This window comes from Spinacia oleracea, chromosome 6 (genome assembly GCF_020520425.1).
Source record: "Spinacia oleracea cultivar Varoflay chromosome 6, BTI_SOV_V1, whole genome shotgun sequence".
Lineage (NCBI taxonomy): Eukaryota > Viridiplantae > Streptophyta > Magnoliopsida > Caryophyllales > Amaranthaceae > Spinacia > Spinacia oleracea.
The window spans coordinates 65,486,246-65,503,734 of record NC_079492.1 but is presented as its reverse complement, the minus strand read 5'-3'; the positions used below and the strand labels follow the sequence as shown (position 1 = coordinate 65,503,734).

At 37.5% G+C, this 17,489-nt stretch overlaps 1 long non-coding RNA gene across 1 annotated transcript; it reads left to right on the top strand.

The window, feature by feature from the left end:
• The first annotated feature begins 11,763 nt into the window (after window positions 1-11,763).
• LOC110775957 (uncharacterized) lies at window positions 11,764-16,371 on the top strand. The gene is made up of 3 exons (XR_002529922.2): window positions 11,764-12,063; window positions 12,883-13,017; window positions 15,815-16,371. It is a non-coding gene; the product is annotated as an uncharacterized lncRNA (long non-coding RNA).
• Window positions 16,372-17,489: the final 1,118 nt, after the last annotated feature.

Sequence of the window (17,489 nt, the reverse complement as noted above, 5' to 3'; positions counted from 1 at the left end):
AATTTTGGGTTCGGCCGAAAAATATTCTTTTTATCAAAAATTTAGAATGCCTTTTACATGCGGAATTGACACAAAAATCACTCGATTTGGATGAGTAACGAAGAAACTGCCGAAAAACTGCGTACATATAATAAAATAAATGCAATTTGCAATTAATTAACAATTACGAAAATTAATCACCCCTTTTAATTCTTTGCAAATTTGTAAAATTTAACCATGTTTATGCAATTCAGATTATGAAAATAATAAGAGGCCCGTGATACCACTGTTAGGTTATGATTCATATGACAAAACATCAATCATGCGGAAAAACCATAAAGCCAGGAAATCATATTATTTACACATAATCATTTAGCATAGTTTAGATGTATACACTTTGTTGCGTGCCCTCCCTAGCTGCGCCTGAACCGAACAAGAACAAGTCTTTAGGACTCCAAGTGTCGTCCCTCCGTAGATAGTCCACAGCACGTCCGGATCCGCCTTAAGCTTGACCAACTAGAATCGCCCTTAAGGTAGCTTAGGAATTTCAGCTATTAGGTGCAAGTGTATGGCTGATTTTTCTTCAAAATCTTACCTTTAGAATACTTCAATTGTATCTATAAATTATGACCCTAGGCATTTATTTATAGAGGTATGGAAAAGGAACTGGAATCCTACTAGGATACGAATTAATTAAACTAGAATCCTAGTAGAACTCTTATTTAATTAATTTATCCTTTTAGGATTAGGAATTTAATCATATATCGAATCCTGGTAGCTTTAGGATTCGTATAGCACGTACACGAGCATCGCACGAGCACCGCACACTCGCGCAGGCCTTGCGGCCCACGCTGAGCGCACACCGCTCGGCCCATGCTGCTGCCTGTGTCCGCGCGCGCCCAAGGCCTTGGCTGGGCCTGGCCTTGCGCCGGGCTGGTCGAGGCTTGGCGTGTGTTGGTGATGCGTGTGGCTTGCTGGGCGATGGCCTGGCTTCGTGCTGGGCCTTCGTCTAGCGAGCCTCGTCCGATGCTAATTCGTACGATACGCTTCCGATTAAATTTCCGATTCCGGAAATCATTTCCGATACGTACAATATTTAATATTTCCGATTCCGGAATTAATTTCCGTTTCGGACAAATATTTAATATTTCCGTTTCCGGAATTATTTTCCGATTCCGATAATATTTCCGATTCTGACAATATTTCCGTTTCCGGCAATATTTCCGATTCCGGCAATATTTCCATTTCCATTAATATTTTCCGATACGTACCATGTTTCCGTTTCCGGAAACATTTACGACTTGGATAATATTTATATTTCCGATACGATCCATATTTCCGTTTCCGGTAATATCATCGTTTCCGGAGTATTCATTTCTTGCTTGTGACGATCTCAGCTCCCACTGAAACCAAGATCCGTCGATTCCGAATATCCATAGATGGAGTATTTAATGCCATTAAATACTTGATCCGTTTACGTACTATTTGTGTGACCCTACGGGTTCAGTCAAGAGTAAGTTGCGGATTAATATAATTAATTCCACTTGAACTGAAGTGGACTCTAGCTAGGCATTCAGCTCACTTGATCTCACTGAATTATTAACTTGTTAATAAATACTTAACCGCATTTATTAGACTTAATATTATATGCATACTTGGACCAAGGGCACTATTTCCTTCAATTAATCCATAGCTTACTCTTGACTGAACCCGTAGGGTCACACAAATAGTACGTAAACGAATCAAGTATTTAATGGCATTAAATACTCCATCTATGGATATTCAGAATCAACGGATCTTGGTTTCAGTGGGAGCTGAGATCGTCAAAGGCAAGCAAGTGAATACTCCGGAAACGATGATATTGCCGGAAACGGAAATATGGATCGTATCGCAAATATAAATATTATCCAAGTCGTAGATGTTGCCGGAAACGGAAACATGGTACGTATCGGAAAATATTATTGGAAATGGAAATATTGCCGGAATCGGAAATATTGCCGGAAACGGAAATATTGTTAGAATCGGAAATATTATCGAAATCGGAAAATAATTCCGGAAACGGAAATATTAAATATTTGTTCGAAACGGAAATTAATTCCGGAATCGGAAATATTAAATATTGTTCGTATCGGAAATGAATTCCGAAATCGAGAATTTAATCGGAAGCGTATCGTACGAATTAGCATCGGACGAGGCCTGCCAGACGAAGGCCCAGCACGAAGCCGGGCCATCGCCCAGCAAGCCAAAGCGCAAACACACGCCAAAGCCTCGACCAGGCCCAGCGCGAAGGCTAGGCCTAGCCAAGGCCTTGGGCGCGCGCGGATTCAAGGCAGCGGCGAGCTGGGCCTTGCGCTGTGCGTGGGCCGCAAGGCCTGCGTGCGGTGCTTGTGTGCCACTCGTGTGTGTTACTCGAATCCTAAGGCTACCGAGATTCGTCATATGATTAAATCTAATCCTAATAGATAAATATTATTTAATTAGAGTCCTAGCAGGATTATAATTAAATAAACTAGTATTCTAATAGGATTATAAGTCCTTTCCATAAACTCTATAAATAGGTGCCTAGGGTCACAGATTTATACAATCAATTGAAGTATTCAAAGGTAAGATTTTGGAGCAAAAAATCAGCCAAACACTTGTAGCCTATTAGCCGAAAATTCCTAGAACCTTAAGGGCGATTCTAGTTGGTCAACCTTAAGGGGGATCCGGACGTGCTGTGGACTATCTACAGAGGGACGACACTTGGAGTCCTAAAGACTTGTTCTTATTCGGTTCGGGCGCAGCTAGGGAGGGCACGCTACAAAGTGTATACATATAAACTATGCTAAATGATTATGTGTAAATAATATGTTTCCTGGCATTAAGGTTTTCCGCATGATTTATGTTTTGTCATATGTATCATAATCTAACAGTGGTATCACGAGCCTCTTATTATTTCCATAATCTAAATTGCATGAACATGGTTAAATTTTACAAATTTGCAAGGAATTAAAAGGGGTGATTAGTTTTCGTAATTAATTGCAAATTGCGTTTATTTAATTATATGTACGCAGTTTTTCGGCAGAATATTCGTTACTCAACCAAATCGAGTGATTTTTGTGTCAATTTCGCATGTAAAAGACATTCTAAAATTTTGACAAAAATATTAATTTTCGGCCGAACCCAGAATTCCCAAATTCGAAGTCTAACTATGACTTTTCGGAGGTTTAAGTTTTTCGAACGCAAAAGTTTGTAAATTTAAGATGTTAAATTAAATATTTGCGACTCTTGTTGATAAATCTTGAGTTTTTGATTGACCTACAGTATATGTTTAACAATTATGAATGCCTAGACTTGTTAATTATACAACCTAATTTGTAATTATGATTAATTTGTTGAAATTCGAATAATTTAGAATTGATTTGTTTTTCATAATTAATTAATAATTTAATTAGGTATCCATGATTAAAATCCACCATAAAAATTGTTAATTTATGTTAAATTTTAAATTTTTATGACCTAGATTTGAATCCATGTTAATCGGAAATTAATTGATTAATAAATTTTCGATTTTTAGCCCTAAAATTATGAAATTAATATGTTTTATTAATTTGTCATTAATTTTAAATTAAAAATTTTAAATTTTTTATTAAAACGCCCATAAAAGTTGCACGCACAAAGCAATGGAAGCTACGTGTAACCCTTAAGGGGTGTTGTATAGTGCGGGCACGCGACGACGAGCAAGGGAGCTCGTCGCCCGTGCGGTACGAATGCAGCGAGCAACGAGCTATGCGGCACGCAAGGATCTAGGCCTAGGCATGCGAGCAGGGCAATGGGAGAGGGCTATGACACACAGCAACAAGCACTATGCGTGTGGGCAGCAATGCGCTGCGCCACGACGCACCAAGCTCGCCAAGGGGCAGCAGCCACGACGCAACACGAGGCTGCGTGTGTGCGTGGCATGGGGCGTACGTGCGTATGGCTGTGCAGGCTATGTGCAACGGTCAATGGCACGGGGCATGGGCCTCGTAGCTCGATGGGGCTTGGGCGCAAGCCTAAGTGCCTCGTCTTGCAAACTATTGATGCCTTTAAGTTTTAATTTTAAATTTTCAGTTCGGAAATAATTTTAATTAATTTTAAAATTAATAATTTAAATTGTTTTCTCGGATTTTAATTTTGAATATTATAATTATTATGAATTTTATTTATACTAATTATTTTACTAAAATTAAACCTTGAATTAATTAAATTTTATTTAACTGAAAAATAAATTAAATAAAATGGATTCGATTATAAATTTATATGAGCTTTATATTTTAATTAAATTTGTATGTTTCCGGTTAGACTAGAAATACATTTTTATGTTTAAAATTAGTAAAGCATATGAATTTATTGGTTTAAGTGGGAGCAATTTTAGTCATAAACTCTTGATTAGGTCTACAAATCCTTTAAGGTTAAACAACTTTATTAGAATTAATAAGGACTGAATAATTGGTAGATTATTGGTGCCCTTGATTAATTGCTGCAAATATTTATGTGATGCATACAATGTGTTCTTACTAACCAGCAATGTGGGCCATTCATGATAATGAATGGGTGAATGGTATATATTGTATATGTACTGTTTTGCAGGTTATGAAGTGACTAGTATGGCCCAAATAGGATAGAACATATGGTCTGCGTACCATTAATTTGAATGTAATTGGTCTAATGCACCAAATCCGTTTTTCAATTCAAATATGGTCTGCATACCATCAAATAGTTGTAATTAGTTCAATTATAGCTGATCCTGTTTGAAGAAAATGGCGCCTCCCACGGAGAAATTCAAGACGGAGTTTCCAATCCATTTTCAAGACGGACTTTGAAGTTGAAGCTTCAAGATGAAGTCGGGCCATACTAGATCACATTTATTTTATGCATGCTTTAAGTTATTTATTGCTTTTAAATATGTCTTAAATATGCATGAGATTGAATCTTGATTATGTTGCATGATTAAGGATTTTAGTTCACTTAAAATCTAACCAACATAGTAAGAGCCTTAAGTTCCAAACTTAAAAATTGAGTTAAAAGGTGTCATGCCAAAATAACACTTACTTGGATAACCTTTACATCAATCTAGTAATAGTTTTACGCTCAGCGAGGTGTTACTTATTGATCCTAAAGGGGTAAGGTACACAAATAATTGTGAGTACATGTTAGTTTTGGTGAAACTCAACGATATAAATAAGGAGTCCTTTTATGTCGTGGCAAAATCGATAGGTTTACCTAATAAGCTCTTAGACGTACCTATTAACCAAGAGTAGTTTCTAGACTATTAGCAAAAGACTTTTGCTTACCTAAAAGATTTTAGAATTGAGTCTAAATACATAATGTGCTTAATTCTTCAATGGGTTTTAGGATCTTGGAATCATTTTATTCACACCTGCCGGAACACATAACTTGAATAAAATGCTTAATGAACATTAAATTATGCATGTATGCTAGAATTTAAGTTTATTAAGAGAAACTGTGAATGATTATTTATTTGTTTATTCTTTTTCTATTGTAGTTTTTACTATGGAAAACAACAATCAAAACATCATCATGGGTTCTGAGCTTATGGTCAAGCTGAACCTAACGAATTTTCTTGAATGGGAAGCTAAGCTAGTTGAAATAGTCAGACTCAATGGACTTGAGTATGTACTGTTACACCCCATGCCAAGCTACTATGCCAGAGACATGACCCTTGAAAGATTTGCCGCCTGGGATGCGGATCTCAAAAAGGTTATGAGTCTCATGCTGAACAACATCCCTGATGAATGGGCTAGAAGGTTTGTAGCTTACGAACCTTTTACGCTCATCAAGAATCTGAGGGATATCTGTCGTGGAAGCACAGAGCACAGGGACCTAAACGTCCATGAATTGATTGAATCAATGTCTGGTCTAAAGGTTAGTTCTCCTAACAGGTGTTATAGGATGGAGGTCCAAGAAACACATGTTCAGCTCCTTCGCACTAAACAGAGGGTAGGCGTCCCACTGAGGTTCCATGTGGAGCTTATGCTTTCATATTTTGATCGCTTGTGTCTTCTAGGAACACCAATAAGCGAAAGGATGGCAGTCTTTATCTTTCTCAATTCGTTGCACAGTGGGTTTGGTCGCTTCAAGCAACTATACCAAAGTGAACCTTGAGAAGAAACAGTTGCATAATTTGTTCACCTTGTCAGAAAGGCTGAGATAATACTGGACTGTGAAGCCAAAGATTTACTCAAGGCTAAAGGGAGACCCTTCAAGAAAGGTGGAAAGTCCAAGGGCAATGCTAAATCAAAGCAGGACAAGTCCACATCAAGCTGTCTTTATTGTGATGGAATAGGCCATTACAAAAGATAATGTCCAAAGCTAAAGGAAGATCAGAAGAACGGAACAGTCGTTCCATCTTCAGGTATTTTCGTTATAGACTGTATACTTACTAATTCAACTTCTTGGGTATTAGATACAGGTTGTGTCTCACACTTATGTTCCAATCCACAGGGACTAAGAAGAAGTAGAAGGTTAAGCAAGGGTGAAGTCGACCTACGAGTGGGAAATGGAGCACGGATTGCTGCATTAGCTGTAGGAACTTATTATTTGTCGTTGCCCTCTGGGCTAGTTTTGGAACTGGAAGAGTGTTTCCATGTTCCAAGTCTTACTAAAAACATCATTTCTGTTTCTTGCTTAGATGCTAAGGGATTTTCCTTTTTAATAAAAGACATTAGTTGTTCGTTTTATTTTAAAGAGATGTTTTATGGATCTGCTAGATTAGTCAATGGACATTATTTATTAGATCACGACAAACAAGTTTATAACATAAATACCAAAAAGGACAAAAAGAATGATCCAGATCTCACCTATCTGTGGCATTGTCGATTAGGCCATATTAACTTGAAACGCATAGAAAGACTTCAAAAGGAAGGAATTCTAGAACCATTTGACTTAGAGGATTATGGTAAGTGCGAATCATGTTTACTTGGCAAAATGACAAAGCAACCTTTCTCTAAAGTTGGAGAAAGAGCAACTGAACTATTGGGTTTAATCCATACAGATGTATGTGGACCAATGAGTACAAATGCTAGAGGTGGTTTCAGCTACTTTATCACTTTCACTGATGACTTCAGTAGATATGGTTATGTCTACCTAATGAAGCATAAGTATGAATCCTTTGACAAATTCAAGGAATTTCAGGGTGAAGTAGAGAATCAATTAGGCAAGAAGATTAAGGCACTGCGGTCTGATAGAGGCGGTGAATATCTGAGCTATGAAATTGATGACCATCTGAAAGAATGTGGAATTCTATCAGAATTGACTCCTCCTGGAACACCACAATGGAACGGTGTGTCGGAACGGAGGAATAGAACCTTGCTAGACATGGTGAGATCAATGATGGGTCAGGCCGAACTTCCAATAGAGTTTTGGGGACATGCACTAAATACAGCTGCACTCACTATAAATAGAGCTCCGTCTAAAGCTGTTGAAAAGACTCCGTATGAGTTATGGTTTGGAAAGCCTCCAAATGTGTCTTTTCTTAAGATTTGGGATGTGAAGTATACGTCAAACGATTAACTTCAGACAAACTTCATCCAAAATCTGACAAATGTATCCTTGTGGGCTATCCAAAGGAAACAAAGGGGTATTACTTCTACAATACATCTGAGAACAAGGTGTTTGTTGCTCGAGATGGTATCTTTTTGGAAAAGAATCACATTTCCAAAATGACAAGTGGGAGAAAAGTAGACCTCGAAGAAATTCGAGTCGAACAACAAACTCTAGAGAATGCTCAGGATGACATTCAGGATGAAACTCAGAGATCTTTAGAAGTATCTGGTGAGAATCATGGTCAATCTAGAGATGTAACCCCGCGTAGATCGCAAAGATATAGATCTCAACCAGAAAGGTACTTAGGTATTTTGACGAACGAGAGCTATGATGTTCTATTACTTGAAAGTGATGAACCTGCGACTTACAAACAAGCTATGATGAGCCCTAGCTCCAAGCAATGGCAAGAAGCCATGCAATCTGAATTAGACTCCATGTCAGAAAACCAAGTGTGGGATTTGGTCGATTTGCCAGATGGCTACCAAACCATAGGAAGCAATTGGGTTATCAAACTGAAAAAGGACAAGGATGGAAAACTTGAAGTTTTCAAAGCTAGATTGGTTGCAAAAGGTTACAGGCAAGTCCACGGTGTGGATTACGATGAAACCTTTTCACCAGTTGCAATGCTAAAGTCTATTCGGATAATGTTAGCAATCGCTGCATATTACGATTACGAAATATGGCAGATGGATGTCAAAACCGCTTTCTTAAACGGCGTTTTAACAGAAACTGTGACACAACCTGAGGGTTTTGAGGATCCAAAGAATGCTAAAAAGGTATGCAAGCTTAAGAAATCAATCTACGAATTGAAGCAGGCATCAAGGAGCTGGAATATACGTTTTGATGAAGCAGTCAGTGACTTTGGTTTCATCAAGAACGCAGACGAATCTTGTGTATACAAAAAGGTCAATGGGAGAAAAATTGCTTTTCTAGTATTATATGTCGACGACATATTACTTATCGGAAATGACATTCCTATGTTGAACTCTGTCAAGATTTGGCTTGGGAAATGTTTTTCGATGAAGGATCTAGGAGAAGCACAGTACATATTGGGCATCAAGATTTACAGAGATAGATCTGAGAAGATGATTGGACTTAGTCAAAGCACTTATATCAATAAGGTGCTTGAAAGGTTCAAGATGGCAGACTCCAAGCTAGGCTACCTACCCATGTCTTATGGAATGACTCTAAGCAAGACTCAGTGCCCAAAAACACTTGATGAGCGTAGACGAATGAATGGGATTCCATACGCATCATTGATTGGTTCAATAATGTATGCTATGATATGTACACGCCCAGATGTTGCGTACGCACTCAGTGCTACGAGCAGATACCAGTCAGACCCAGGAGAGGCACATTGGACTGCTGCCAAAAATATTCTGAAGTACCTGAAAAGGCACAAAGATAACTTCCTGGTCTATGGTGGAGATGATGAATTAATTGTTAAAGGCTATACGAACGCAAGTTTCCAAACTGACAAAGATGATTTCAGATCACAGTCTGGGTTTGTCTTCTGCCTCAACGGAGGTGCAGTAAGCTGGAAAAGTGCTAAGAAAAGCACCATTGCGGATTCTACAACTGAAGCGGAGTACATTGCTGCACATGAAGCAGCAAAGGAAGCTATATGGCTTAGGAAGTTCATAGGTGAACTTGGTGTAGTCCCCTCCATTAAAGGACCAATAGCCCTGTATTGTGATAATAACGGAGCTATTGCACAGGCAAAGGAGCCTAGACACCACCAAAGAGTCAAGCATGTACTTCGTAGATTTCAACTTCTACGAGAGTTCGTTGAAAGAAAAGAAGTTGAGATAAGAAAGATTGGAACTGATGACAACATATCAGATCCATTGACTAAACCTCTGCCGCAGGCGAAGTACAACTCGCATACTGTAGCTATGGGAATCAAGCATATTGGAGAATGGCTTTGATGTCCTTGTTTAATGTTTTGAAGTTTTAGAGTTTAATACTTTGTAAAACATTATTGTTTAATCATCCACAATAAATGAATAGAATTCATTTTCCATTTAATTTGTGGTTTATTAAATGATGAGTCCCTTCAATTTGACGAAATATTCAAGATAGACTGTCAGGACCACTCCGGTGACTAAGAAATGTCTATCAAGTGAACTTGAATGTCAAAAGTTGAAAATGGTCCCTGGTCGGAGTTTTCTATAAAGATGGTCGCATAGAAAACGTTAGACGACTAGAATGCAAGATGACTAGTAGTTCTGTTTCTTGAACTATGTGGACATGGCAATGTCGTAATCATTTGCATAGATATTTACTTTGGGAAGACTAGTATCGGACAGACCTATGAAACTTTACTGTAAGAGATGAAAATCTGTCATAAGTAAATTTCATTAAAATTATTAGACACTAAATCCTCAATACCTGAGTGATTTGAGATTACTTGTTTGAGAACTGCTTACTTTGACGTTGACCAACCGTCGCACCGTAAAAGGAGGCTATAAAGGCAACGCTCAGGTAATCACCTATCAAACGAAGTCTAATCTCAAGATCGCAAGATTGGGATTGTCCTCCCATAAATCGGGATGAGATGCTTAAAAGTTGTACAAGGCCACTCGGAGAGAAAGAAACTGTAAAATGCATGGCCGTGCTCAGATGAATCATAGGCTATGATTATCTGTTTATTTGATCATTTGAACTCTGAAACCTGGAAACACCTCTGGACGTAATAAGGATGACATCTCTTACCTTATGTTCAAGAGCAAGCATCGAGCGACAAAGGAATTAGGAAATGCACACTTGTCCCTAAGGACAAGTGGGAGACTGAAGGGAATAATGCCCTTGGTCCAAGTTTTCATTTACTGATAAGTCTAATAAATGTGGTTCAGTATTAATTAAACAAGTTAATAATTCAGTGAGATCAAGTGAGCTGAATGCCTAGCTAGAGGCCGCTTCAGTTCAAGTGGAATTAATGATATTAATCCACAACTTACTCTTGACTGAACCCGTAGGGTCACACAAATAATACGTAAACGGATCAAGTATTTAATTGCATTAATTACTCCATCTATGGATATTCAGAATCGACGGATCTTGGTTTCAGTGGGAGCTGAGATCGTCAAAGGCAAGTAAGTGAATACTCCGGAAACGATGATATTGCCGGAAACGGAAATATGGATCGTATCGGAAATATAAATATTATCCAAGTCATAGATGTTGCCGGAAACGGAAACATGGTACGTATCGGAAAATATTATTGGAAATGGAAATATTACCGGAATCGGAAATATTGCTGGAAACGAAAATATTTTCAGAATCGGAAATATTATCGAAATCGGAAAATAATTCCGGAAACGGAAATATTAAATATTTGTTCGAAATGAAAATTAATTCCGGAATCGGAAATATTAAAAATTGTTCGTATCGGAAATGAATTCCGAAATCGAGAATTTAATCGGAAGCGTATCGTACGAATTAGCATCGACGAGGCCTGCCAGACGAAGGCCCAGCACGAAGCCGGGCCATCGCCCAGCAAGCCAAAGCGCAAACACACGCCAAAGCCTCGACCAGGCCCAACGCGAAGGCCAAGCCCAGCCAAGGCCTTGGGCGCGCGCGGATCAAAGGCAGCGGCGAGCTGGGCCTTGCGCTGTGCGTGGGCCGTAAGGCCTGCGTGCGGTGCTTGTGCGCCACTCGTGTGTGTTACTTGAATCCTAAGGCTACCGGGATTCGTCATATGATTAAATCTAATCCTAATAGATAAAGATTATTTAATTAGAGTCCTAGCAGGATTATAATTAAATAAACTAGTATTCTAATAGGATTATAAGTCCTTTCCATAAACTCTATAAATAGGTGCCTAGGGTCACAGATTTATACAATCAATTGAAGTATTCAAAGCTAAGATTTTGGAGCAAAAAAATCAGCCAAACACTTGTAGCCTATTTGCCAAAAATTCCTAGAACCTTAAGGGCGATTCTAGTTGGTCAAGCTTAAGGCGGATCCAAACGTGTTGTGGACTATCTACGGAGGGACGACACTTGGAGTCCTAAAGACTTGTTCTTGTTCGGTTCAGGCGCAGCTAGGGAGGGCACGCTACAAAGTGTATACATCTAAACTATGCTAAATGATTATGTGTAAATAATATGTTTCCTGGCATTAAGGTTTTCGCATGATTTATGTTTTGTCATATGTATCATAACCTAACAAATACCCTATACAGTTAAACCCTAAACCTCCCTTCCAAACCCTATGATCGGGCACCTTCTCTCTCAACTCCATCAACTATCTCTCTCATCCTCTCCGCTTTCCATCTGATCTCCTCTAATCACCCGAACCTTAGGAGCGGAGCCAATTCAGATGGAAACCCCCTTCTTCTTCCGCCGATGACACCAGGTACCACCGCCCGCCTTAGCTTCCTCCAAGAAATTGCCTTCTTCCTCTGCCGCCGCCGCCACCAAGATACCCCCTCCCCGAGGACGACTTCGACGATGATACCACCGACGATTCACCGATGCGCACCATAAAGTCTTGGTAATTTTCATTTATTCTGTGTTTTTTGGAATTTTTTTTTTTGAAAAAGTCATCCCAGTTATGGGGTTTGATATACATAATTGGAAATTGATTGTTGATTTTTGGTATTTAGCATCTTTTGCTGATTTTATTTGATGAAGATCGATTAGGGTTTTTCATCATCCGATTTATGGGTTTCTGTTAAAATTTGGTAAATTTTATCATTGTTTGGTAGTGCAACTGTTTCTGTTTGATTGTTTGGGAATGCTGTCAATTTGATTGTACATAATTACTGGATTTTCATTAAAGAGCTTAATCAAATTGACAATCAGTATATTGATTGTACATAATTATAGGATTTGTTACAGAAACTGTTAATTTGATTGCTTAATCAAACTTACCTATGAGTAATTATAGAAACTGTCAATGCGATTTGATTGTTTAGGGATGCTGTCAATTTGATTGTTGATGGATAACATGATTTTAATAAGATAAATTTCTGCATAACTGTTTTTGGAGTATCTCGATCTTGAGGACTGTAGTCCTGCTTCTGCAAATGATGACAGCCTATACAAAGTGTACTTGGCCATGAATTATGCTTAAATTTTCAATTTTTATCATGTTCTTGACGGTTATAGATTGAAAGTTCATACCTTTATCGAGTTTCTTTTTATTCGTTGCCCGCTGGTGTATGCTTTCTGAATACTGTGCCTATTAGCATGTTATTCTATTTGTTTTGATAGACCATTGTCATAAGAGAAATTTGTTTTTTCAATATTAACCGAAGAGTCCTTATAAAAGTGGAGGGTGTGCTTAACCTAAATCTTTGAATTGTTTCAGGTGCTGTGTGTGCCGCTGTTTGACTTTGAGTTGAAGACATTTTGTACCTACGCAATATAAATTTTTATGGAGACCATTCTTTTGCCTCAGCGCACAGCCCTTGGTGTACATTGAGAATGATCAGTTGTTGCAAGTGTAAGTCGATTCTGTCTAAATGTCTAATCTTAAGGACATGTGACCTTCAGCGGCGACCAGCTCATATTTTATGTTTCGTAGAATAGGTCAACATAGACCCAGTAAAAGCATTGATCATAGCTCGATATACAGTCCGCTCGAAGTTACACACCCTAAGAAAATTAGTCATTTCCCTTACTGTATATACACCAAATTTTGACACATGACATAAAGAAAATTAGTCATTTCTCTTTCTTCTTTGAAGGTACTTCCCCTTATTACCTTATTCTTTTCAATTCAATGGCTTCCATTTCTTATTAATGGTTAGAATTAATTTAATTCATGTTATTTTAGGTTTATATGATATTTTATGGGTTGATGTTTGACTGTGGTTAAAATGCAGTATTTATTTGATGGTTGGATTTTACTTGGATGACAATATTGTTAGAACTGTGTATTTTGGTGATTATGGGATCATAATTTATACCTGAGTTATAATAGGAGCTGCACTACGGGTAAGTCCCGTAGAATGAAGAGACTTGAGAGATGGATCTGACCCATACAGTGACACTGCAGAACAAGGAAACTGATATTTTGGTGTTTGTGATTAGGTTAGGTGAAATTTGGCGTATATGATTAGATTCTTGATGATATTTGTGACTAGGTTTGATTAATTTAAAGTAATCTTTTGGGAAAATGACCTTTTTTTTATAGGTTCTTAGAGTTGAATGAAAAATTTGAGGTTAGAGATATGAGAATTGTTCTTGCACATGTCGAATCATCAAAAGGAGGTTGTTCTTTACACCAATATGAATCATAATGTAGCATTAACTTGGGTTATGATCAGGAAATGAGGGTCAATTAGAGAGAGTTTGATTTGAGGTATTGGGTAGCAATAATCAATGGAAATGGTGGAAGGAATTGAGTATCATTTTGGGTTCTAGGTGCTATTTTTAGAGTTACTCCCTCCGTCTCGGAATACTTGACCTGTTTTCCTTATTGAGCCGTCCCTTAATACTTGACATGTTTCTAAAAATGGAAATATTCTAACAATATTATATTATTTCTCACTCCACCCCTATTAACCCACCTACCCCCTACTCCATACAAAAAATAATTAAAAATTCAACCCCTACTCTCTCCCAACCCCATCTCTTACCCACCTCCCACTAACTACATTAAAATAATATCTCACTATCAACTACTACCTATTAAATTAAATAAGTCAATTCAAGTCCCTTAAACTCTGTGCCGGTCAAACCGGGTCGAGTATTCCGGGACGGAGGGAGTATATGACTAGATAGTAATCGAATTTGTTTGATTTTGATGGTTGATCTCTCAACTACTCAACTGCATTGTTTAATTTGATGTGATTGATTATTTGTTTTTACTGACTTAGTGACTTTCCAGCTTTATGATTAGAAATGTATTTTACACGCTTAAAAAGTCCTGGGATTTGTTTCATTTGGATCCATTAATTGATTTCTTCTATAATCTTTGAATGATATTCAAATGATAGGTTGGATTGTGTTGGTTATTCAAATAGTAGGTTAATGTGGGTGATGAATTATTATTTGCTATGTATTTTGGGCATGGTTTTTTTTTTATTTGTTTTGGATAATGCCATTAAATTTAGGATTTTTTGTGATTTACCACCTATAAAAAATCCAAATTTGTGTTTTACCACCTAAAAATCTCAAACTTTTATTTTACCACCTAAAAAAAGTGAAAAAAATTCGTTTTACCACCTTTTAATAGTAAAGTTAACGAAATTGTTATTGAACCCACTTCAACGGTTAGTATAGCATATCCCTTATAAAATTCCACAATGTTTTAAGCATGTTGTATAATATAAGTTTGTAATTTGATTAATTTGGAGATTTGAAGTGCAAAAATGGGTGGTGAGAATTTAAGAACAGTAAATAAGAAGGTGAAAAATTGAATGAGAAAGAGTAAAAAAGATAATCACATAATTTGGGTAAAGAGAAGCTTAATTTGTGGGCATCACGAACATTGTCGTTAGCTTTGCCTGTTAACTTACCGTTAAAAGGTGGTAAAATGAATTTTTATTTATATTTTTAGGTGGTAATCTAAAAGTTTGAGAATTTTAGGTGGTAAAACACAAATTCAGATTTTTTTAGGTGGTAAAACACAAAATTTCCTTAAATTTATTAAGAATTTAATAAATTCCATTGCAATGTTTGCTAAGAATGGTGTCGTGAAACAGATGTGACATCCGGAAAATCCAGAATTTGTTGCAAAAGTTTCGATTTACTTATGCAATGGTATTGAGTTGATGGTTTAATGTTGAGCAATTGAGTTGATGGTTTAAATGTTGATCAATTGGGGAAGAAGTCAGGTGTTAGGTTGGTGCTCTATTTTATGTAAACTATGAATTAGCATTGTCTAAATTTTAGCATATGGTCTGGTTGATTCAATATTACCATGATTAGTAGCAAGACCTTATATATCACAGGAGTTGGGAGGGTGGGGGGAGGCCAAAGGCGGTATTTTTTTTGAGTGTCAAAATGTGTTAGAAGTTAGAACTCACGACTATCAAACTCATAATTCTCAACATTGGAAGAGCTGGAAATACTGCATACTGTTAAGAGGCAACCTTATACTTCGACTTTAAACTGGTTATATTGATGTAGGTCCCTAAGGTTTAATTAATTTTCTAAATTTTTTAATTAGTTTTTGAATTAATTTTCTAAATTTTTTAATTAATTTAGTTGATGAATTAATTTGTCGAATTGATTAATAATGCTCATTAAAGTTTTGTAGATTTTTTTCTGACTGCTACTTTTAACTGAAACAGGAGCATCTGTAGAAACTTATTATGAAGTTTATTCGAAAAGTCCCTCTATTTCTAGGGATTGAGGTACGATTGATAATATCGACCCTCTTTATGAAGCAAAACCAGGTTGCATGGGTTGTCAAAATGATAGGGGAAAATGAGACCAAATCGTAACCAAAACACTCATCACTATACGAATTGTTGGCCGGGATCGTTGGGGTTCAAGTAAGTTTGGCCTATTATTGCAATAGATGGGGCCTGAAGAAGTAACTAAGACAACAAATGTCTCCAGAAGTCCAGATTGCTTCAATATCATGGTTGTATCATCTCCGTACCAGAGAGCTGAAAGTCATCTTCAGTCCTCTCTGAAATAGTAGATGAGCTGGTTGTGCTCATCAGAAAATCAAGCATGTGATTAATTGGGATGACTAAATTTTCTTAATTTGTTACTCTTATACTCTGTATTTTCCTTACTTATCAGTTTACATGTTCTCAAACTAACCAAAAGTAGCAGTTCTGTCAAACCAAACGGATTTTAAAAAATAATATTCTTGGCTTAATGATTTTTTTTTGATTTAGGGATTTTGCTCTATTGATCTTTTCCACTAATACATGTCAGTCAAAGTTTGGATTTCGTAAAACTTTATGCAATTTATCTAAATTCTCAGCATTTTGTTAATATTCTGATATTATCTCGCACGCATCGCGTGCATATAAGACTAGTTTAATATATTGTATGTACTGTATAAATTGTGATCATGAACCACATATTTATAGGGTGGAAAATAAAGATTTGTAATCCTACTAGGAATGAAAAACTAAACCTATTAGGATTCTAGTTACCTATTTCTATTAGGAATAATTAAATACCTAGAAGTCCAATTATTGTAGGATTAGGAAAACAACTTTCTTATGGCCCAAGTAACTTGACGCCTAAGTAAAGCGTGTGGGAAATGGGCCTTGGCACGCAAGCCATGCTTGCCGCCCACGTTTCCTTGCAAGCCACACTGCTTGGCGCGCTGCAGGCCACTCTTGGGCTTAGCCCATCGCTGCTTGTCGTCGGCCCATTGCAAGCCTAGCTGCCTTTGCTAGGCGTTGGGCTTCGTGCTCGGTGATGGCGCTGGCTCGTCGAGCTCGCGGGCCATGCTCTTCGAGTGATGGGCTGGCTCGCTTGTCGGTCTGTTGCTCGTCGAGCTTCCAATTCGTTTCCGATTCGAACAATATTTACGTTTCCGTTAATATTTCCGATTCTGACAAAATGTAATGTTAAGATATGGTATTCAATACTCCGTGATAGGGTACCAACCCGACTAGACCTGGAGAAATTGACCTAATCCCGAACCGAAGTTGGATGACTGGGTTTTGAGTTGAAATGTAATGGACTAAACCCTGAAAGTTAACATGCCTGAAATTGATATGATTTCCGTGATAAACTAAAGTACACCAAACTCTAAACTTGATCAGACCTGAGTTGAATGACTATCACGATTGTTGGCTACCTCTTAACCCAACTAATGCTGACCTTAAACACTAGCAGACATTGGCTAATGGCTACATGGATACTTTGCTAGCATGATTCAAAATCTACTAATTTACTCTTCTTTGGTGGTCTTGTATTATTTTTCTCATTATGGTTCATATTTGTTTGAGCCTTGTACTGGCAAAAGTGGAGGACATATTGGTAGAGGTGTATATA